General features: G+C 42.6%; 1 protein-coding gene across 2 annotated transcripts in view; it reads left to right on the top strand.

Annotated features, from left to right (window-relative positions):
* The window catches only part of LOC124789278 (Hermansky-Pudlak syndrome 1 protein homolog), a 151,409-nt gene that overhangs the window by 38,411 nt on the left and 89,043 nt on the right, over positions 1-23,955 (top strand). The gene's annotated exons all lie outside the window — the stretch shown is intronic.

Below are 23,955 nucleotides of genomic sequence, written 5' to 3'. Positions count from 1 at the left end.
ACTATTAATGTCCAAAACATGTTTCAAGGTTTGTCTGACCCAGATGATCAGATGTCGGAAAGAGTGAGTCCTCATCAATTATCTAAAAAGGTAATCATACAATTTCACATACTCATAAATGCTGACAAAATTACACTCTTGTTGGAGAATTTACAGAATGAACAAGGGGAAGAAGTTTACCAAGTGAACACAGTAATGAGTAATTAAATTCTTTCCTAAAAATATTCCTACAACTTTTCGAATCCAGTTTCCCTTTACAATAGGGCGTGAACAATACAGTGGAAATAGACAGAAATGGTCCTCTAAAATCAAAGTACCTTGTGCCAGGAAGAGAAGGCATTGCATAATGCAGAGAACTAGCTTTAATCAAAAACTAAAAGGACACTACAGATAAAACTGCATTTTGTTTTACAATGGTGTCAAAAAGGCAAAAATTGTGTCCACTGGGAGAATCTCTGCTCTCGCAAACCGACACCTTCAAAATTAAAAATTATAATAATAAAGTGAAGGAAATTTGCAGCATTATGCATGAAATGAATATACACAGAAAGGCAAATGATATTGACAGTAACAGTAAACCAAAGCATGTTACATTTAAATCATTGGTTACTAAATCAGTGAATTCCCTCTAAGTATAGCTGAAGACACACACATACATGCAGTGCATACTTCACCAGTAGACATCAGTTTCGCTAATTCATTGCTTAGAGAGCTCACAAAATTCACTAAAAGCTGTAACTATTCTGGCTGTAATGGTATTTCAACCCAAGTACTAAAATTTTGTGCTGACTTGGTAATGCCATTTTTGAACTGCCTTTGCAACCAAATAACACCCTCTCATACAACTCTATATAAGTTGTGTGCTAATCTCTGACCTTGATTATGTTACTAGTGGATAATTTTAGTCAAAATTGTTTGTTCTTTCCTGATTGGAATGTAACAATATTATGAGAAGGAAAGTTGCTACTCATCATATAGCGGAGATGCTGATTCGCAGATAGGCACAGCAAAAAGACTCTCACAATTATAGCTTTTTGCCATTAAGGCCTTTCGCGCATGCTCGCACGCGCGCGCTCTCACACACACACACACACACACACACGCACACACACGCACACACGATTGCAGTCTCAGGCAGCTGGAACCGCATTGCGAGCAGCAGCACCAGAGCATGATGGGAGTGGCGATAGGAAGGGGATGAGGTGGAGGCTGGACCGGGGAGGGGGAGGGATCGTATGGTGGGAGTGTGGGAGTGACAGACAGCGTAGTGCTACAGGTTAGACTGAGGGCAGGGTAGAGGTGGGGAATGGTGGGGGAGGGGGGGGGTAGCAGAAAAGGGAAAAGGAGAGAAATAAAAAGACTGGGTATGTTGGTCGAATGATGGCTGTGTAGTGCTGGAATGGGAACAAGGAAGGGGCTGGATGGGTGAGGACAGTGACTAATGAAGGCTGAGGCCAGGAGGGTTACAGGAATGTAGGATGTACGAGGTGCTATCCAAAATTTTTTTGTTGAAAACCTTACCTTTGGATTAATGGTCACTATTACCCTTGAAGAAGTTTCCATCCACATGTACACACCAGTCCCAGTGCTGCTTCCACTGGTCAAACATTTTCTAGAAATCCTGTTCTTTGAGGGTGTTTATCACCACCAGCAATGCTGTTTAAATACTCTCTAGAGTGTCAAACTGATGGCCTTTCAGCTTGAGTTTCAGTTGTGGGAATAGCACGAAGTCGCAAGGTGCCAAATCTGACAAGTACGGTGGGTGGGGCACAACCGCCATGTTGTTCCTTGCTGAAAAGGTCCTGGTGAGCAAGGTCATGTGACAGGGTGCTTTGTCATGATGCAGCAACCAGTTCCCTTGATGCCAATGTTCGGGCCGTCGTCTCTGCATGTTTTCACGGAGCTGTTGCAAAACGTCACAGTAGTATGCGGAATTCACTGTTTGGTTGGGTGGGATGAATTCTTTGTGCACAATTCCCTTGGTATCAAAGAAAATGATGATCATGCTCTTCACCTATCTCACTTTTTTGGGTCTTGGAGAGCCCGGGCTCTTCCACTGAGACGATTGTTGCTTTGTCTCTGGGTCATAACTGTAAATCTAGTTGAATCATTGCAAGGGTCTCCGTAGCACTTTTCCTGAGATTTGCACAGAATTCGATACATACACCATGGTCTGTTTGCGGATCCATCGTAAAATTGCCACATACCAAACTCAGGAAATCAGCTGTGGACACGCAACATGTCCTCCCAGCTGAAAGCCACTACACACACTGACTCATCAGATATGCAGCTCTCGCCACCTAGTGGTGCAAAGATCTACTACTCCTACTTTCCAGATGGCAGCACCAGTCCCGAAAATTTTGGATTCCGCCTCATATTACATGGAAAGTTCCCACCTGCACAATTCAGAAAAGCTGGTGTTGGTGGAAAGGATCCATATGGCACAGGCTCTGAAGCAGTCATTGAAATGAAGGATATCATGTTTGGCAGCGTGGTCCACTTGTTTCTTGGCCACAGTTTGTTGGTGATCATTCACCTGGACAGACAGCTTGTTGGTTGTCATGCCTACATAGAATTTAGCACAGTGGTTGTAGCTTAGCTTGTAGACCACATGACTGGTTTCACAGGTAGCCCTGCCTTTGATGGGATAGGAGACGTTAGTGACTGGACTGGAGGATGTATGGGACAGGTCTTGCATCTTGGTCTATTACTGCGGTATGACCCATGAGGTAAGGGGTTGGCAGCAGGGGTTGTGTAAGGATGGATGAGTATATTGTCTAGGTTCAGTGGATGACGGAATACCACTGTGCTTCACAGCCTGTGCCATATGAATCCTTCCCACCAACACCAGCTTTTCTAAATTGCGCAGGTGGGAACTTTCCCTGCAATACATCCTACATTCCCGTAACCATTCTGGCCCAACCTTGATTATTCACTGTCCTCACCCATCCAGCTCCTTTCCTGCTCTCATTCCAGTACTACACAGCCGTCATTCCATCACCACACCCAGTCTTTTTATTTCTCTCCTTGTGGAGTCTGTACAACCCCAAATCCAGGGTTTTAACTTCCTGCCACCCTGGTTACTGGAGAGGCCCAGAGTGATTTTAGGTTTGGTGCGGTACAAGAGAGAGATTGCACTCCTGCCACCATTTTTAATGCAACATTTTCTGCCATTTTATCTGAGCACCATGATTATGTAGCTGTTTTTACAGATGGTTTGAGACGGGGATTCCGTTGGTTGTTCTGTTGTTTTTCCAGATCGTGTCCTCAAGGCCTGACTGCCTCAGGCATTTACTGTTTTTGATGCAGAAATGTCTGCAAGCTTACGGGCGCCGGAGCAGATGAGACATTCTTCCTGTCCTAAATTTCCTGTCTGTTCCGACTCCTTCACTCATTGTGATGTTTGTATCCAGCATATCAAATAGTCCAGACCATCCAAGATGCCCTCTTCCAACTACGACGACTGGGGCAGGTAGTGGCTTTCTACTAGGTTCCAGGGCATGTCGGCATTGCTGGGAACGAAAGGGAAGATCTCGCAGCCAAGGCGGCGTGTCTTGATCCGCAAGTATTTCAGTGTTCCATCCCCCTGCACACACTCGCCTTGCTGTTGAGCTAATTAGTCATGCGTCGGTGGGAAGATGAGTGGCTGGAAATGACTGACAGTAAGCTCCATTTAGTCAAGCCCAAAACACATGTGTGGTGTACTTCCTTCCGACCCCATAGACGGGATGAGGTTCTCCTTACTCGTCTTTGGGTAGGCCATAGTCCTATGATGTGTGGCTTCCTGCTCCAGCGAGAGGACCCTCTAATGTGTGGTGCTTGTGGCGTCCAGATCACTGTGCACCACGTTTTATTGGATTGCGTTTTATTTTCTGACCAGCGGGCTGCAGCTGACTTGCTGGCGGATCTGCCATCTCTTTTAGGAAATATTCCCATGAATGTGGTTGAAGTTTTAAAGTTCTGTGACTTGTCCAATGTTTTTATCAAGATTTTAGGGAGAGGGTCTTAATTTGTTCACAGGGTGACATGCTCGCCCATGTTTTATGTAAGTGGCCAGCCAATGACAATTTACTGTGGCATTCTTGACACTCAGTTTTCGCTTTCTTTACGTTTTACTTTCTTTTACAGCATTTTCATTCTTTCTTTGTGTGTATGCTTAGATTTTGCTATGTCTGTCCATATTCGTTTCTTTTAATGTGTGTCAGGGCGCTGATGACCTCAACGTTGAGTGCCCGTAAGCCCCAATTCACACACTATTTCTCTCCTTTCCCACCTCTCCCCTGCCCCCAGGGTAACCTGCAGCACTTCCCTGTCAATCACCCCCCACCATACTATCCCTCTCCTTTCCCGGGCCAGCCTCCTCCTTACCCCAACCCAGTCGCCACTCCCATCATGCACTGGTGCTGCTGCTCTCAGTCTGGTTTCAGCTGCCTGAGACGGCTGTTGTGTGTGTGTGTGTGTGTGTGTGTGTGTGTGTGTGTGGGTGTGTGTGTGGGTGTGGGTGTGGGTGTGGGTGTGGGTGTGGGTGCGGGTGTGGGTGCGTGTGCGTGTGAGCGTGTGTGCACGTGCGCATTAGACCTTAACGGCCAAAAGCTATAATTGTGAGAGTCTTTTTGTTGTGCCTAACTGCGACTCAGAATCTCCACTATATGGTGAGAAGCAACTTTCCTTCTTGTAATGTTATTTGTTCTTCCCTGAAATATACCTTAATCAGCGTACAAAAAATGAATTGTAAACCATATCAGTTACCTCAAACAAAAATACAGTTGAGTCATAGTGAGGTAAAATTATGGTCATCAACAAATAGGAGATACATTTTAGTAAGCAAGGAAATAAATACAAAATTTCAAAAGTGTTTAATTCTCTCTCCATTATCTGTTCCACAAAAAAGGCTATTGGATCACCTTTTCACTGTATTGTTGATTAGACACTTTACCATGAGAGAGTAACTAACCAGTGAATCACTCGCTCACATTAAAAGTTACAAAATTAAACTATATGGTTCTGGGCAAAGCAATATTTAAAGTAACCAAGGAAATTAATCTACAGTCCTATTTACTTTCACAGATGTCTCATAAAAAAAAGTACACACAAATGAACATGCACTTGCTACACATTAGCAAACAGTGAAATTCTAAACAAAAGTTAATAATTTAATTTGAGTGTTGAACAATATTGCGTTTAGGTCAATGGCTAGCTTCTCATGAAATTCAGATTCTGTTGCAAGATTTGGCAAAAGTTAAAACTGTAACCTGTTTGTAACTAGACCCAATTGCTAAATGGTTTTTCCAGATAATACAAATATCTCACAGCCTTTGTTAAGAAATATGATAGTTTTTAATTATAACGCCAAGATAAGTCTTAGGATTCGTTCCAGGAACCTATCATGTGTAACAAGACTTTGTAACAGTCTGTATACAGATGTAAATTCAACTTTCCAATTTATTGAGAAAAGAATGCAAAATAAATACTGGCCCATCCAATTTACAATACTAAAGAAAACAGTCTGCTGCCTGGAGGTGGCAAATTCAAAGTGCTGCATTGGTGCCATCAAATATGTGGTTTTAACCTCAACATATACATGGCTCACACATAGCTTTTTTCTAATTAATAAATGCCGTGGAGCACTATTTAAATATTCCACATCTGTGCCAGTAGAGCCAAAATCCATGTGGTACTCTTAATTCCTTGTAGGTGTATAGATTTTAGCCTCATATCCAAGCCTATTGACTGGTGCTGTATCCTCAGTTAGTGCATTCTCCAAATCCCTTTCATCTTTTCCATTGATCCACTTTTGGTTCATTTATATGGCGGGTCTGTCCTCCAGCTTTTCTTCTTTTGTCATTACAATTCTAACTGTCGATCATATACATGGACCCGTAAACTATACAGTTGTTTTACAGCTAAAAAACATGTATAGAAATTTTTCATACACAGTTTAGAAGTCATAAATAAACATTAATAATGGCAATGTGTACACAAAATATAGGTAAAACATTATTTATAAACAACTGAAAACTACAAATGACCTAAAATGTTGGCATTAGAACCAATCAATGAGTCTGAAGTGTATCTCCTGAAAGACTGTGGTATGTGATGGTAATCCCCGTTTACAAAAATTGAGATAAGCCTGTGACCTCTAATTATAGACCCATCTTTCTTCTTTTCTTTTTCATATGTTTTCAAAATCATTTGAGAACGGAGCATACAACAGAATATTGAATCACCTCTGAGAGTACCCACAGGAAGCTCACCACTCTTTGGTGGGTTTGTGCTTGGCTACCAAGGGGCCCCAGCCTCTGTAACATCTTTTCTCGTCTATGCTGCATGTTTATCCTCTTGCTGTTCTTTTTCCCCTCCCTTGGGGAACACGTCTGGACTGTTTTTGGAAATGTATTCTGCATTTTCGGTTGCTGGTATCAGAATACTCTCCACTATTTTTGTTCCTTTTTTATTTCTTTGTTCATCTTCTCGTATCACCTATCCACTTTGGTGTTTGAGGTTCCTCATTTTCTTCTTCCTCCCTGTGTGCTCCTGAAGTCTGGCCCATCGTCTGACGTGTAACAGGTGACTGGATAACACATAATTCCCAGCCCCGGGTTGACAGGTAGGGTTTGCACGTACCCCCTGGAACACGCCAGCTGCTACTTTCCCAAATTGCCGATTGCTCCCTCTGTCAGGTGTTCAGGAGGTGTGACCTGAGGTGTGGACAATCACCTAAGGTGGGTTAGCCCCCTTCTGAAGGGGGACCCCAGTTGGAAGGAGCGTGCCATCAGAGATGCTGGCAATCGTGGGGGACTTTCTCGCAGTGAGCCAATCATCTTTATAATCAGCGACTATGAAATATAAATGGAATGAGGCTAACATTTCAAAGACACTCCCAGCTGCACTACGGTTCCACATGGTTTCACATGCTGAAGACAGTCAGTCCTTTGCTTTGATAAATCTGTTTATTATTCAGAAAGGTGTTGATGCAATTGCTGACCCTGTGAAATCCTGCTCTTGTTTATGCAATGGCACTTTGCTTTTGGAGTGCACAAACTCTGCTTGCAGCTTCGCATCTCCATGGCTATCCTGTTTGTGTCGAGGCTCATCAAACACTGAACTATTCCTGTGGAGTTATTTACAGTAGGCTGATCGATGTTCTGACCGAGGCAGAAATCCAAACGTACCTCCCCGATCAGGGTGTCATTGCAGTCCATTGGGTGATGAAAAAAGTAGATGTCTCCTTCGTGCCCACACACACTCTCTCTCTCACTTTTGATAGAGTGGTTCTTCCGTCAAAGATCAAAGCAGGTTACGAAGTTATCACAGTTGGAGTGTGTAATCCGAACCCGATGTGCTGCTACCATTGTCATCATTACAACCACACTCGAGAGTCCTGTCGACACCCAGCCAAATGTGTGACCTGTGGGAGGGATGCTCACAAAGACGATTGTCCGCCTCCTCCTCCCCTCCGCATCAGCCACAATGGCGACCATGCTGCCACCTCCCGCGATTGTCCCGTGTATCTCGATGAGCGGGCTGTCCAGGAGATCTGGTTGAAGGAAAATGTACCTTACCCAGTTGCTTGCAAGTTGTTGGCTAGTCATAAACCCTGCGTTCTACCATCTGGCACCTACAGTACTGCTCTTGCTACATCTCGCTCCACGAAGGACATGGCCACGCAGACATGTGACCTCAAATTTAGCACCGATGTTATGAAATCACCCAGCATCCTGTCTCCTCCTCTAGCTGCGCAACACTTCACCAAAATTTCACCTCACAGGGCAAAGTTAGCAGCTACACAACTGGCAGGCTGGAAAGAACAGAAGTAATACCCCCATGAAGACTTCCTACGTCCCTCCAGCCAACCAACATCAAGTCTTCGTTTGTCAACCAGAAAGGCTCCAAGAAGTCAAACGAAGAGACACAGTCTTCTCCTTTGCTGACTCAGCCTCTTCTACGATGTTGTCGTGTGATACCCTTGCTCAGCCAACCTCTGTAGTGCTGGTGCACACCACCAACCGCTTTTGTGCCCTGGACTGTGCAGGCTGACAGAAGAAGAATGCCAACGCTTCTGTATACCTCAAGGAGCAGGATCCTCCTGCCTCTGTGTGCTGTAGCAGTGAGTCTTTGAAGGCTGGCACTCAGCAGATGCTGAGGTGACAGCACTTTCTTTTTTCCTCTTCATGTTTCTCCTCCAATTCATCAAAGAGGATTTACGGTTGCTCTTAGAATCTCTGCCTTCAGGAAACAAAATTGCGTCCTCATGACGCTTTCAGCTCTCACATTTCTCTGCGGACTGTTTTGACCTTCCCACCGACGATGGCATCTCATGTGGGCGCCATGCTGCTCATATGGGATCATGTTCATGGTCAACCCATCTCCCTGATTACCCACCTGCATAAGCTGGAGGAAGTCCACCCTGGTGACATCGAATGATGGAGGGATGTAAATGGTACAAAGGGAAAAGATCAAGTGAAGAATGAAAAGGTGAACTGCAACAGCTTGCAGGTGGGTAATCAGGGAGATAGGCTGACCGTGAACATGATCCCATATGAGCAGCATGGCGCCCACATGAGATGCCATCGTCGGTGGGAAGGTCAAAACGGTCCGCAGAGAAATGTGAGAGCTCAAAGAGTCATGAGGACGCAATTTTGTTTCCTGGAGACAGAGATTCTAAGAGCAGCCGTAAATCCTCTTTGATGGATCGAAGGAGAGTCACGAAGAGGAAGAAAGGAAGTGCTGTCACCTCAGCAGCTGCTGAGTGCCAGCCTTCAAAGACTCATGACACTTTGAGCTCTCACATTTCTCTGCGGACCGTTTTGACCTTCCCACTGACGATGGCATCTCATGCGGGCGCCATGCTGCTCAGATGGGATCATGTTCGTGGTCAACCCATCTCCCTGATTACCCACCTGCAAGCTGTTGCAGTTCACCTTTTCCTTCCTCACTTGATCTTTTCTCTTTGTACCATTTACATCTCTCCATCATTCGATGTCACCAGGCAGACTTCCTCCAGCTTATTGGGCAGCTACCTCACCCCTTTCTGCTGCTATGTACCATTTCCTTTGGGGTTATCTCAGAAGCTGTCCAAGAGGTGCCCTCTTGGCTAACCTTCTCGATAAACTTAACCTCTTCTGCCGTAACACAGGAGCACCCACATTCCTTTCAGGCTCCAAGCTCACCTATTCCCATATGGAGCTATCCTTCTGCACTGTCCAGCATGCCCATCGTCTCGAGTGGTCCGTTCTCTGACACATACTCGAGCGACCATTCCCATGTGCTATCCATTTGCTGACTCCTACCCCACCTACATGCACACTAAAATGGCAGCTTACTGAGGCCGACTGGAGGCTCTACTCCTTCCTGGTAATCTTCGAAAGACAACATTTCCCCAGTTGTGATGACCAGGTAGAATATCTTACAAACACTGTCGTTACCACTGCAGAATGTTCTGTTCCTCGCACTTCCTCTTTACCATGCCATGTCCCAGTCTCATGGTGGATGGGAGGCATGCCCTGATAATACAATTCGCACTTAGAGATATTATCCTATAATGGTGAACTGCAACCATGATAAATATTTGCATGCACAGTCTCGTTGCATTCTTCGGGATAGCAAAAATGCTAGCTGGATTTCATTCACTAGTACTTTTAATAGTTCCACTCCCTCTTCCATTGTTTTCGGGCCAACCTTCGATGGCACTCCGGGACCAAGATCAATTACCCAATTTCTGGTCTGACAGTAGCAGTCAATGTTATCGTGGACCCTATTGCTATCTCTAACACCTTGGGCTGCCATTTGATGAAGATTTCGAGCTCCTCCCACTATCACCCTGCCTTCCTCCATTGGAAACAAGTGGAGGAGGCTCGGACGATACCCTCCTCTTCTCAGAATCATGAGTGCTACAGTGCTGACTTTACTACAAGGGAAGTAGATCATGCCCTCACTTCATCCCGATCCTCCGCCCCAAAGCTAGATTATGTTCACATTCAGATGTAGCAGAACATTTCTCTTGCAGGCAAGCACTTTCTGCTTCATATGTACAACCACATCTGGGCAGAGGTCACATTTCCCAGACGCTGGTGTGCAGCCAATGTCATACCAATTCCTATACCCGGTAAGGACAAACACCTTCCCCCTAGCTTCTGCCCAATTTCTCTCACCAGCTGTGTTTGCAAGGTGATGGAACATATGATTCATGCCTGGCTGGTATGGTGGCTCGAGTCCCCCAGTTTACTAACCATTGCACAGTGTGGATTTTGAGCATGCCGTTCTGCAGTTGACCATCTCGTCACTTTGTCTACCCGTGTCATGAATGGTTTCCTGTGGAATTGCCAGACTGTGGCCGTGTTTTTCGACTTGAAGAAAGCCTATGACACCTGCTGGAGGACTGGTATCCTCCATACTCGCTACAGGTGGGGCTTCCATGGTTGCCTGCTCTGTTTCTTTCAGGAATTTTTAAAAGACTGAGTTTTCAAGGTACATGTGGGTTCTGCCTTGTCAGACACCTTTACCCATTAAAACAGTGTGCCTCAGGGTTCCGTCCTGAGCATCGTCCTCTTTGCTGTTGCCGTTAACTCCATAATGGCCTGTCTCCCACCGGGCGTCTCCAGCTCCCTTTTCATTGACAATTCTGCCATCTATTGTGTGTTTTCAGCAATGTCTTTATTGTCTTTACTCATGGAGTGTCGACATTGGCTTTCATTTTTCCACTGACAAAACTGCTTGCATGAATTTCTGGGGGCACAAATGGTTTCTTCCACTGTCTTTAAATTTTGGGCCTGTTGATCTTCCGTTCCTTGAAACTACGAAATTCATGAGGCTCATGCTAGATAGGGAACTTTTTTGGTCCTCCCACGTGTCTCTTACCCGGCAGCCCACTGTATGCGATCCTTCAGTGTCCTACATGTCCTCAGTGGTATTTCTGGGGAGCAGATCGAATTACCCTCTTCCGTTTGTACCAGTCCCTTGACCGTTCGAAACTAGACTACGGTAGTTTTGTTTATGCATCTGCATGCCCATCCCTCTTATGCCATTTCAATACTATCCACCATCGTTGCATCCATTTGGCCACTGGCACCTTTTACACTGGCCTGGTTGAGAGTCTGTATGCAGAAGCTGCTGAACTACTGCTGTCCCACTGCCATGACTTTCTCCTCAGCAAATATGCATGCTGTTTGCCTGCCATACGTGGCCACCCATCCTATGCCTCCTTCTTTAATGACTCCTTTGGTCGCCAGTATGGGGCGTGTTTCTCTTCTCTGTTACCTCCTGGATTTTGCTTTTCGCTCTTGCTCCGGCAGCTTAACTTCATGCAACCTGCAACCTTCCAGTGGGTGAAACCATTCACTGCCTTGGCTTCATGCAGCAGCCCATTTTCACCTTGGCCTTCATTTGCTTTCTAGGGACACTACTCCAGCCTCGCTCTATCGCCTTCATTTTCACGACCTTCACAAGGAACTTCGTGTCAGTAACTTTGTGTACACTTACGGAACTCGAACTGACTGTGGTGTAGGATGTGCCTTCATCATTAGCACCAACATTTTTTGGTATTGGCTTCCACAACACTGCTCAGTATTTACAGCAGAGTTCTTCGCCCTGTATCTGGCCACACAGTACATCTGGTGACACGGGATTTTCAATTGCGTCATCTGCTCCATCTCTCTCAGTGCCCTTCAGAGTCTCTGTGTGCTGTACACTGTCCATCCCTTATTGCAATGGGTCCAGGAAAGCTGTCACTTGCTCACTCTTGATGGAGCCACTGTGAAGTTTATGTGGGTTCCTGGTCATGTCAGTCTGAAAGGAAACGGGGCCGTTGATGCTGCTGCCAAGGCTGCAGTCCTCGTACCTTAGCCCGCTAGTAGTTACATTCCCTCCAATGATCTTTGTGTTTCTGTCTGTGAACAGGTGGTTTCACTTTGACGTCACCACTGGTCCTCCCTTCATGGGAACAAGCTGTGGGTTATTAAGCCTTTCCCAGCAGCTTGGACAACCTCCTCTTGGCCCTCTCGCGATGAGATCATTTTAGTTAGGTTTTATATCAGGCACTGTCCTTTTAGCCATCGCCATTTGTTAAGTGGTGCTGCCCCACCACTTTGTAATCATTGCACTCAACCATCAACAGTCTGCCATTTCCCGATGGAATGCCCCCTTTTTTTAACCGCTTACATTCTTGTTTGTGTTTGCCATCTGGGTTATCGACCATTTTAGCAAACGACACGCAGGCTGTCGATTGCAGTTTACTCTTTATCCGTCGTAGAAATATAGCAAAGACCATTTAATTTTTAGTTCAGGACATCCGTTTCTCAATGGCATATTTTATAAACCTTTCTCCACCTCCTGTTTTTAGCTGTCTTCTCTTCCATCGGTTGGGATTAACCTGTAGTCATTTTTAACTCCTCTCTTTGTCATCATGTTGTACAGTTCTGATGTGGCCACATATGACACTTGTTGTTTTTGCACCTTAAAACAAAACAAACCAACCGCTGATAATAACATTTTAACAATGGCTTATTTGGCTTCTACAAATGTTTTTCCAGTAGGAAAAGACTATATGGTCTCACAGACTTAGTTCAGGTATAACTAAATAAGAAAAAATAGAAGGGCCACATTAACAAATAATATGAGAACACATTATAAGACAGTAATTAAGCCAGAGGCACTCTATGCAGCAGAGACACTAGTTATGGAGAGGAAAGGGCAAATGGAGAAGTTGGAAATCAAGGAGAGGAAAATTTTGAGGAAGATTGTGGGTCCCAAATTCAAAAATAATAGACTAGTTTTCTATAGAAATGAAGCCCTCTATGCAAAGTCGGAGAGACTCTCTGAAACCATGGGGAAAATGAGGACTGATTTCAATGGGCACATACTCCAAATGAATCCCGACAGACTAACTAAACAAATCTTTGACTCCTTTTATCCAAAACAAAAAATTGGTTTAAGGAAGTGGAAAAGGATTTGAGAGAACTCCAGATTAACGAAGTTGTGTTAAAGAATGGTACAACCAAGACCGTGACCAAAGACAAAACTAAGAGGTTCCAAGTTAAGATCAATACCAGGAAACTAATTCAGATAACAGAGGAGGAAATAAAGAAGAGATCAGATGGAGTGAAGAATTATTGGGAGGAAAAAAGAGCACAAATATCTAAGAAGTGATTGATCTGACGTACCCCAAAGATGGGTGATTGAAGTGGGGAAAAAAAGACACAAATAAAGCTAAATTCTGAGTGAGGAAACACTGCCTAAGGTGTCCTGCAAGGCAAAGGCTTAATGCTGGTCCGCTCCTGTCTGTGGCCAACATAAGTGATTCATATGGGAGATTGGAGAAATCTTCAAAAACTGCGAATTTACTGATGACACATCTATACAATACACATCGAAGACAATAATGGAACAAGTTTGCAACTGTTTAACAGCTGCTGTTCTTGTTGCAGGTTATTCTGCAACTTGTTATGATGTTGTAACTATTATTGCTGTACCCTTAGCTACTCCAACTTCTTGTTTAATGAGGTAGGCCATCGAATTCACAGCTCACAGATTGCCAACATTCATGTCCTGAGGATTTGTTGTACTCACCTCATGTACTCCTGAAGTTTCCATTTTTATGTTGGGAGCTACTATATGCAGGTTGCAGATCTATTTAAATTTGCAGGGTGTCTCCAGACGAATGGTCAGTATTCAATGATATGATAGGAACAATAATATGAAGAAAAAAAAATTTGTAAAAATGGGCTGTAAAATTCATATCTTAAGACGATTGTTCAGTAGAAAAGATTTGTTTCACAGTAGTAAGGATGAACCAAGTGCTCTTAGCTCTTAAGGTATGTGATTTACAGCCCACGTTTACGGTACATTTTTTTCTTGTTTTGGTCCATACTACCAACTCTGAAAATATGGAAAACAAAGAGCTTGCAGTAGAAGAGATTTGTTTCATGGTATCAAAGGTGTAGTAACGATACAGCTGTTTACGCTTTTTAAAGCCTACATTTGTTAGACCTTTTCTGCTTCGAATGATTTTCCTGTCATATTCCTGAATAATGATCATTTCTCATGGTACACCGTGTGTATGGTAGCATACAGTTTTATTTGCATAACTGTGTGCAGAGCAGTGCCTACAACTCTCAGTAGGTCACTGGCTAGAGACAAACTGGTGTTCCTGTAGTACCTGCTAAATCCCTGCCCTTGTGTTTTTGGTTGGCTAGTGTGGTAATGTATGGTGCTGAGACTGGTACAAATCCTTAGTATTACAAAAACTAATATTTTAATTCCAGACAAATCAAACTGACTTAAAAAGTATCGGAATTATAGGTCAGTGGGTGCACACTGTGTGAGGCTCAGTTTGTGAAGGTCTTAGGCATCCAGATAGATATCCCCTGAGGTGGTACACATGGTGAAGCTCAGAGGGATCATTTCTTCATGCCTTGCACTTTTTGTACTTTGACTCAACACTGTCTTAGCATAATCTTGTGGAGCAATGCTTCTAAGATCAAGGAAGTGTTTATTTCTTGGAAACCTGCAGTAAGGATATTGTATAAAATTCATAACCTGGATAACTGAACATCTTACAGTACCATCTTCAGAAACCCAGGGATTCTTACACTTTCATGCCAATATGTATACTCCCTAATAGTATTTATAATTAATAACAATTGTGAATTTAAGATGAACTGTGAAATTCACAACCACACTAGTAGACTGTGCAATCTGGTAATTCAGAATGAAGTTTTATACTTTAGTGGAAAAATCTATAACAGTTTATTGACAGAAATCTGCCAGGGAATTTAAAATCCACTAATGTTCAAAAATAAAGTAACAGAATAAATCACTACATCCTGTTACAGTTTATCAGCACACATGGACTCAAGAGGTGCTTAACTCTGCTATTTGTGTTAAACAGATCTTGGCTTTACCAGTGTACATTTAGTGATAATGGTCTGTGTGATGTTACATAAGTGTTTTGTTTGAAGTGTTAGATACAAACAGCAGCTGAGTAGTAGAAGAGGAACAGTTTTTATTTATTTATTTCAAAATAGCTGTTTATTTATTTAAAAATAGCTGTTTTCTCCAAGTATATATAAACATTAAATGAATGTGGCAACTGGAAATTGTTTGTGAAATAAAGCAGCAAAGGTAACAATTCATTGAATAGTTGAGACACTGTGCTGGTGACAGGCATTCAGATGAATATTTCTTCACAACTAGAGTCAGGGGGAGGAGTCAAGGAGCAGTTGGGAGGATTGGGAAATGGTGGCTGACAGGTGGGAGGTAGAGGCAGCATTTGTGAGGAATAGGAATGTGGCACTGTTGAGAGTGATCTGGCCTCAGATGGGAGTTGTGTGCAATGCAGGATGTTGTGGAGGAGTGAGCTGAAAGGGGAAGACTGTGAAGAAGAGGGTGTGGGTGCAGAATGAGTGAAATTATGATAATGAGGCAGGGATGGAGGTAGGTTAGGAATAGGGGTGAGTGGAGACTGGAACTAGGAGGATTATGGGATTGATGGCTGTGTAACAAGGACAGTTCTAATCTATACAGTTCATAGAAGCTAATGTTGTGGGGAAGGATACAGATGGCAGGGGATGTGAAACAGTCATTGAGACAGAGGATGTTCTGCCACAGCTGGACAACATTCATTCATGGCCACATAAACAAGGTGTGCAAAAATTACAGCAGAGCTTGGCATATGATGAGACTGGCTCTACGGATGGTGCTGCATTTGGTAGGAGAGGGTGGGATATGATAAGCTTGTGACAGGACTGGTGTAGTAAGATCTGGATGGGTGTATTGGACAGGTCCTTCACCTGGGACTCACGCAGGGGTGTGACCTGTGTGGCAAAGGGTTCAGAGTATGTGTGGCCTAAGGATGAATTAGGATGTTGCCTAGATTGACTGAGCAGTGAAATATTACTTTTTGATGGGGTGAGGAAGGATTGTGGATAAAATATTCCTCATTTTGTGTGATAAGTTGGTAAAGCCTTAATGAAGGGTATGCTGTAGTGTTTCCAGTTGCGGATGGCAATAGGTGATGGGGAGAGCTCGTTCACAGCTGGTTCTTGGGGTTGATTGGAGGATTAGGGGTAGGTGCAGAAATCGCATGGAAAACTAGTCTATGGACGGTTTTGGGGTAATGAATGTCATTGAAGGCCTTAGTAAGAGCTTCAGTCTACTGGACAATGGATAACCTGGTACCACAGATGTGCCATCTGTGGCTAGGAATATTTGTCTGAAGCCAGCAAAGTTCCCAGTCTAGTCTGTATGCCTATTGATGACTCAGCTCCTCAATTATTCATTGACATCTTACCATTACTGTTTCATTGTTTAAACATCTATAAAGTAATTTATATGCAATTCTCATCAGAATCAGTAGATTAACATTAGTCATAATTTGTTGTTCATATACTCAGAATAGTCAGCAGAGGCTGCTTCTGTCTATTGATGTTCAACTTGACTCATGTTATGTCTCACGGCTCTCTGTTGCTGTTTATGAAACTTGGTCTGTAAATTACAGAACTTCAAGATTTGTTATCATTATGTATTTATTTACTTATTTCATGTTATGCTAAACCCTGTTGTGAATATTTCACAGCGTATGGAACATGTCAGTTTGAAAAAAAAATTGTTCTGTTACATCCTGTGGTATTATGTAAATAGTAATCAGTTTCATGTTAAAGTATGAGCAGACTAAATGCTATTACAAAAAAAAGTATTTAAATGTTTGCAGTAATAAATAAATATTTACAAAATAAGGATCAGTGTTAGCAAGAGCTCATCATTCACTACTCATTTAATGTGTGAAGAGAGGGTTTTAAAGTGGGCCCCATCTGAACAGTGCCCAGGTTCATATGTTCACAGTGGATATCTTCTTTTCTTCTGATATCGTGACTGTGACACACACTGTAAGGTTTGCACATCAGGGAAAATCTGTGTTGTGCAGTGGATGTGAGGATTTCACATTCATTAAAAAGACCTCTGCCTGTGGTGCTAGGGTGGATTCCACTCACTATTCCTGTAACTCTTTTCTGTGCATATAGCATGCATAAAGCATAAGTTGCAGAATACAGTCGTTTGCTAGATCCAGGATGTGCTTTGACCTGTTTAGTTTGATACCAATATGTAATCTCAGATATTTTGAGGTATACAGAGTATCTGTCTGCTGGTCACCAATAGTCTAGGCTTTATAAGAAGATCCCTGTGACAGTTGTAGTGGGCTGGGTGCAGCAGGCTCACACACCAACCTCAGCCAGTCATGTAATGTGATTCTGTAAACACTTCTATAGAGACACTTCAGTATTGTCTCAGCTCTATAGAAGGCAATTGTCTGATCTGCAGCAGTTTGCACTTTGCAGCTGAAAACTGGTAACAGCACCGTTACCTATTGGCACTCTTGTTACACTGTCTCAGCCATAGTTTCTCTCCTGTTTCTTTATCTTTAGAGGCTGTTGAAACAAAATAAAGCTTGTTGTAATTTAATTAACAGAAATACCATTTACATAATCCAGTTCACAATATCTCTGTAAAACTTATAAACTGACGCTAAGTTTGTCTGATGAGGTATCAATAAGTACTGTAGTGTCATCAGGAAAGATGGTGAATTTGCAGAATTCTTTCTCTGAAGAAGAAACAGATATCAAAAGCAATATGAATACAATGAATACATACTGGCAGCATTGGACGATTGATGCATGCTGCTGGTAGCTCTGTATAGTCATGTGATGTGCACACGTGCCCTCTAGTGACGGGCTGCGAACTTCCACATTCTGGTTGGAACCATACCTCGTTACATACTCCATGATATTACCCTCCTGTCACCAGTTTTCACATTCCAGACTCTGGCTCATTTCTTTTTGAACGCCCCTTATATACCCTTTTGTCCTGGCCAAATCCTCCCCCTCCATTATTATAGAAATTTCACTGCAAGCGAATGTAGATTTTTTGTTTGTATTGGAAACCTCAAGCTAACTTCAGAGACAAAAGTTGCAAATTTTAACTTGGTAATGTGAAAATTAAACTGAGTTAAGAAAATAGATATTGATTAGCAACTTTTCAAGGACATTGCTCAGTTTTGAATAGCTGAAAGAAGGAAAGTAAGGCACAGAACAATGAGCAAGGGAATAACAAATCCTTCCTGCTGATGACAAATGACAGAATAACAACATGCTCTAAGTAACTGAAAGATTCAGCAATTAAAAAGAGAGTTGGAATGCTTAAAAAAAGCAGTTGATTCAGTAGAGAATAGTGGTGGGAGAGATGGTGTACATCTTCACTGATACTCTGGCAAAAAGGGTGAGGAAGCTAATATTAATTGGAAACATCAAGTGGGGGCACATGATAGCTGAACTTGAAGTTTACTTTATGAGTGCAGGGAGAAAGAACTTAAGGGAACAGCAGTCGGTACAGCTACATCTACGTACATACTCCACAAGTCACTGTATGGTGGATGGTAGAGGGTACCCCATACTGCTACTTGTGGTTTGCTTTCCTGTTCCACTTGCAGGTAGAGCGAGGGGAAGATGACTATATACTTCTGTGTGAGCTCTAATTTCTCGTATCTTATCTTTGTGGTCCTTAAGCAAAATGTATGTCGGCAGCAGTAGAATTGTTCTGCAATCAGCTTCAAATGCTGGTTCTCTAAATTTTCTAATAGTGGTCCTCTAAAAGAATGCTGCCTTCTCTCCAAGCATTCCAATATGAATTCCCGAAGCATTTCTATAACACTTGGGCCTTGTTTAAACATACTGGTAACAAATCTAGCCTCTGAACTTCTTCAGTGCTCAGTACCAGTGATTGGTAATGAGAGTGAGAACTGGGTTAATAAAGTGCAGAATGACTGTTCTACATCTACATGGATACTCTGCAGATCATATTTAAATGCCAGGCAGAGAGTTCATCGAACTGTTTAACACTTACTAATTAAAATATTCCAGTGACAAAAAGTCAAAGGAGTTGTCTGCCACAGCAATTAAATATTAGACAGCTTACAATGAATGACTTGCTTCACTCCTCTGAAAGAACGTTCATTCACTGATTACAGTCAGGCAATACTTTGGGTCATTTATAACCACTCACAAAATGTTATGTACAACGGATATTCTGATAATCTGTGAAATAAATTACACATTAGGATTTGGCCAGGACAAAAGGGTATATAAGGGGCATTCAAAAAGAAATGAGCCGGAGTCTGGAATGCGCAAACTGGTGACAGGAGGGTAATATCATGGTGTGTGTAACGAGGTGTGGTTCCGACCAGAATGTTGAAGTTTGCAGCCTGTCACTAGAGGCCACGTGTGCATATCGCTAGACTATACAGAGCTAACAGCTGCATTCATCAATCGTGGAACGCTGCCAATTTGACGTTCTTCTTTGACCAAGATGGCCCCTTTCTGTTTCGCTTCCTGAAGCATGGGACAGCAGTGAATGAATGCCCAGCGTTACTCGCAAACCTTGACCAGCCTTCACCAAGCGATCAAATCAAAATGACCAGGCAGTCTCACCTATGGGGTCATTCTGCTCCACAACAATGTAAAGCCTCACACGGCCAACACAGTCAGGGCAGTCCTGCAGAAATTCCAATGGGAGTTTCTCGGCCACCCTACATACAGTCCGGACCCCTCTCCCTGTGAGTACGCCATTTTTGATCCCCTTAAAAAAACGATTCACCATGGACGACGACGTCCAGCTGTGCGTGCGGAACTGGTTAACATTGCAGACCCAGGAATTTTATGAGACAGCCATTCACTGCCTTGTGTCACAGTGAGACAAGTGTCTCAACAGCCAGGATCAATACTTCTAACATACAGCTACTGGTTTCTGCAATTATGCCTCCAGCTCGTTTCCTTTTGAATGCCCCTTATATAATCCCTAGAGCTACTAAGAATTCACACATGTGAAAATGACATTCCTTCTACTCACATAATTGAAATAGTTCGTTTCTTAATAACATACTCCAGGTTTGGTGTCTTAACAAAAGAAGGTACGCTAGTGAACAATCAAATAATACTTCATGAAAGGGTTAGTATGTGCAGGAGAATACGGCTTTAAACACCACCCTCCTCTCTCAGAGTTTAATGTTTGATTGGCATAAAGAAGGAAAACAACTTAAAATAACAGTACATAAAGCATCTAGCATGTGGAGTGCCACTTAATTTTCAAACCTCCAAATCATCATCTTATATTGTATAACCTGTCACATGTATTTAATAACAAGTAGTACTTTTTTAAATTAAAGACTGAAGACTAATATAGCACTTCACTTCGTGCCTGCCTCTCCTCCCCCCCTCCCCCTCCCTCCCCCACACTCCTCCTTCTATGGTTCAGAATGTTAGATAAGTATAGTACAGTAATCTCTGAGTTTATTTTTTTTTTGCCAGTAGATCACTTATTACGAATGGGCCATATCCTACACACACATGCCACACCCACAGCACCAACAAGCACTATGAGCCTACTTAGCTGCATCTGTAGTGACTATAACCAAGTTGGAATGGAGCCAGCTGGGGTCCGATCTAGTTCACATGCCCAAGCCAAAACACCATGTTTTTAGAAATGAACCCTCAGGACACACTGGCAGTTCCAATTCCATGAGCTATGGTGAGTTTACCCACCTGAATCACATATGGAATCCACTGTTGGCAACAGCAAGAATATATGATTTGTATTCTATATTTCATTGAGTAGAGCGTATCTATCCACAAAATGTTGCCTACTGGATATTGGAGTATTCTCAGATCAATATGTCAAGGTTTTGTTGAGAGGCTTGGTTTGGAACATCCACAGCGCAAGCTACTAATCCTAATTCCTGTACAGATAGACCAACTGTCTACTGCAAGTGCTGTCATAAACAATCATGCCACTGTGCCGCCACATGTCGTTTATGGTATAGTAATGCTTGGAGCTCACACTGCCAGCTTCCAGTCAGTTCAGTATCACTTCACGTCCTTTCTGTTCATAGGTTCACAACCGACTCCACTTATAGCTGGTATGGGCCATCTCTGCAGCTTCGGCACACAGACTGCACAGAGCGAAAGATAACATAGCTTGCGTCAACAACAATGTGTTACGAAGCATCATACATTTTAGTTGCTGTCAACACTAGTTAATCATTTTGATTGTCCTGTGTATTAAGAGAACTTCCTCCTTATGTAGTCTTTCCTGTCATTGGTCATAATATCTTGTAATAATACTATGAGAAGGAAAGTTGCCACTCACCATATGGCAGAAATGCTGAGTCGCAGATAGGCACAACAAAAAGACTCTCGAAATTATAGCTTTCAGCTGTTAATGTCTTCGTCAACAGTAGACAGAATTACGCGTGCATGCTTGCATGCGCGCGCGCCCACACACACACACACACACACACACACACACACACACACACACACACACACACACACTTATTTTTGTGTGTGTGTGTGTGTGTGTGTGCGCGCGCGCCCGGGTATGCATGCCCGTGCACGTGTATGTGCTTGCATGCGTGCGTGTGTACACATTCGTGTTTGTCTATTGTTGACGAATGTATTAACAGCCAAAAGCTATAATTGTGAGAGTCTTGAGAGTCTTTTTGCTGTGCCTATCTGCAACTCAGCATCTCCACTATATGGTGAGTAGCAAATTTCCTTCTCATGATATTGTTACATTCCATTCTGGATTTTCCATTTTTATCTTGTAATAATGTAGCTTGTAAATAATTTGGACATCTTGAAAATAAGAACTTCAGTGGCTTCCTGATGGACACTGTATTCACATTGCATTAACATTGGATCGTAGTGGAATGCCATGTTTATAATTTTTATGTAAACTACACAGTTTTGGTGACAGTGATTCCTATTTTATTAGAAACTTCATGTTAATTTGGAGAAATCTGATAGGATTTTATTAATTTGTTCGTTAACTAATCACAGAAGTTGTGAGATATCCTGTAAGTGTGCTCTCTCTCTCTCTCTCTCTCTCTCTCTCTCTCTCTCTCTCTCTCTCTCTCCCCCCTCTCTCCCCCCCTCCCCCTCTTTCCCTCTCCCTCCCTCCCTCCCTCCCTCCCTCCCTCCCTCCCTCCCACCCTCCGCCCCCTCCCCCTCTTTCCATCTCCCTCCCTCCCTCTGCCCCCCCTCCCCTACCACCACCACCACCACCACATTTGTTTTAATGCGTACTAGATTTTACTGCACTAGTCTTCTTTCCCCATTAACACTGGAGCATTATGCTTATCCACTGGAGGACTAAGAATGTCTTTATCCCAAATGAAACCTTATAGAGATTATTTTCCTCACATTTATAAATGTACAGTTATGTATTATGTTACTGAGGTATATCCTGGCTGATTCCACTTTTATTTCATGTGCAGCTGGTGTAGATAATATACCTGTACCAGGGTCAGTATTAGCGACATTTGTTCTGTTGGAAATTATGGGTAGTGGAAATGGATAATTTCTCTTATTTTCAAGTTCGATTTCTTTATTCTTAGACAGCATCTGTGTGACCTATTAATAATCGTATGACCTATATCTGCAGATAGGATAGTAACACTCTTGTTTCTGAGACCATCAGAATTCTTCTTTGGCTATTAATTGTTTTTGCACAATCCACTTCCATAGTTCAGTATGTTAAGCTGTTGGTCTTGCCTCAAATATCACATCTCAACTTTTTACTATGGAAAATCTGTAGCTCCATTGACTTACATTTCACGTAGGCCAGGTCATATTGTGCATCATGGGTGTTCTCTTAGAGTAGCGTTGACTTTGTGGAATTAATTGTAGATTTGATCTGTCACTGATAAAAATGGGTTTCTCATCATTCTCAAAAAGAGGTTGATCTTATTGATGCATCTCTGCATCATACCAGAAAGATGAGAGAACTAAGTAAATGAGATCTCTTCTTCTGAGCATCTTTAAAAGCTTTCAACATTTTTCTTGTCACAAAAGACATATGATCATACAGTGCAGGCTTTCATGACCAGTATTTACACGGAATTTACGGGCATTAGGCTATAGTCTAAGATATGTTTCAGTACCCGATGTTGATCTCCTTTTGTGGAGATATCCTCACAGGCTACAAAGACATAGTTTGCTAATTTTCAAATGTAAACTTGTTTAGCTACTTGAAAGCTGCCCACTTGTTTATTGGTACTGCGCATTGCTATCAGTTGCCCAACATTTTGGGGTTGCCAAACACTAGTTTGCTCTGTTACAACTGTTTGAAGTGAAAACTGACAATTATGTTAAAGATTTTGCTAACTTTATCAGAAAATCGGTATCTCTCAGGTTGAGTCCAAGAGACATTGTCATGTTTCGATGTTGTATGACCATTTACTATGATGCTTCTGAACGAAGAATGTCACAGAGTGTATTTGTGCAAAGGATATGGAAAATCACTTTAAACACTGCCTCGCATTAACTTACTTTCAGTGTGAAACAAATTCAATAAGCAATCTGATGACATGGCTATGAGGAACCTACTCAGCACTGTTACAACAGATATCCATATGGTAAAATTTGGAAAAAGAAACCCTTCACATGGCCAACTAGAAACACACTTCTTGGTTTTGTTATGTTGATGACACTTGTTGTATGGTCTTACATAGAAAATTAACTCTCAAAATTCCCGTATTTTCTGATGTATATTAATTCTACATTGCCTGACGAAAAAAAAGTAAAGCACCCATAAGACATAGTCCTATGTCACCGTAACTTTCCACATATGCATAACATTGGCAGATATGTAAACTATTAGAGTTGTGATTCTCTGTGACAGCTAGAGTGGTAAAGAGAGTGGATTAATGTTGCTGATGTGTTGTGTTGTTGCGAGACCTTGTAGAGTGTATAAGGGGTGTGAACTGGGTCAGATGTTGAGCACCTGACAGAGTTTGAAAGCATTGTCACTATGGATCTTTATTTTGGCAGCTGATCAAATTGTGCAGATCCAGATTTCTGGAGCATTCGGATGTGACAGTGGTCCGATGTTGGGCTACATGGGTGGAAGAAG

This window comes from Schistocerca piceifrons, chromosome 1 (assembly GCF_021461385.2).
Source record: "Schistocerca piceifrons isolate TAMUIC-IGC-003096 chromosome 1, iqSchPice1.1, whole genome shotgun sequence".
NCBI classification, from domain to species: Eukaryota; Metazoa; Arthropoda; class Insecta; order Orthoptera; family Acrididae; genus Schistocerca; species Schistocerca piceifrons.
The sequence above is the reverse complement of the archived record's forward strand: the minus strand, read 5'-3'. Positions and strand labels throughout refer to the sequence as shown.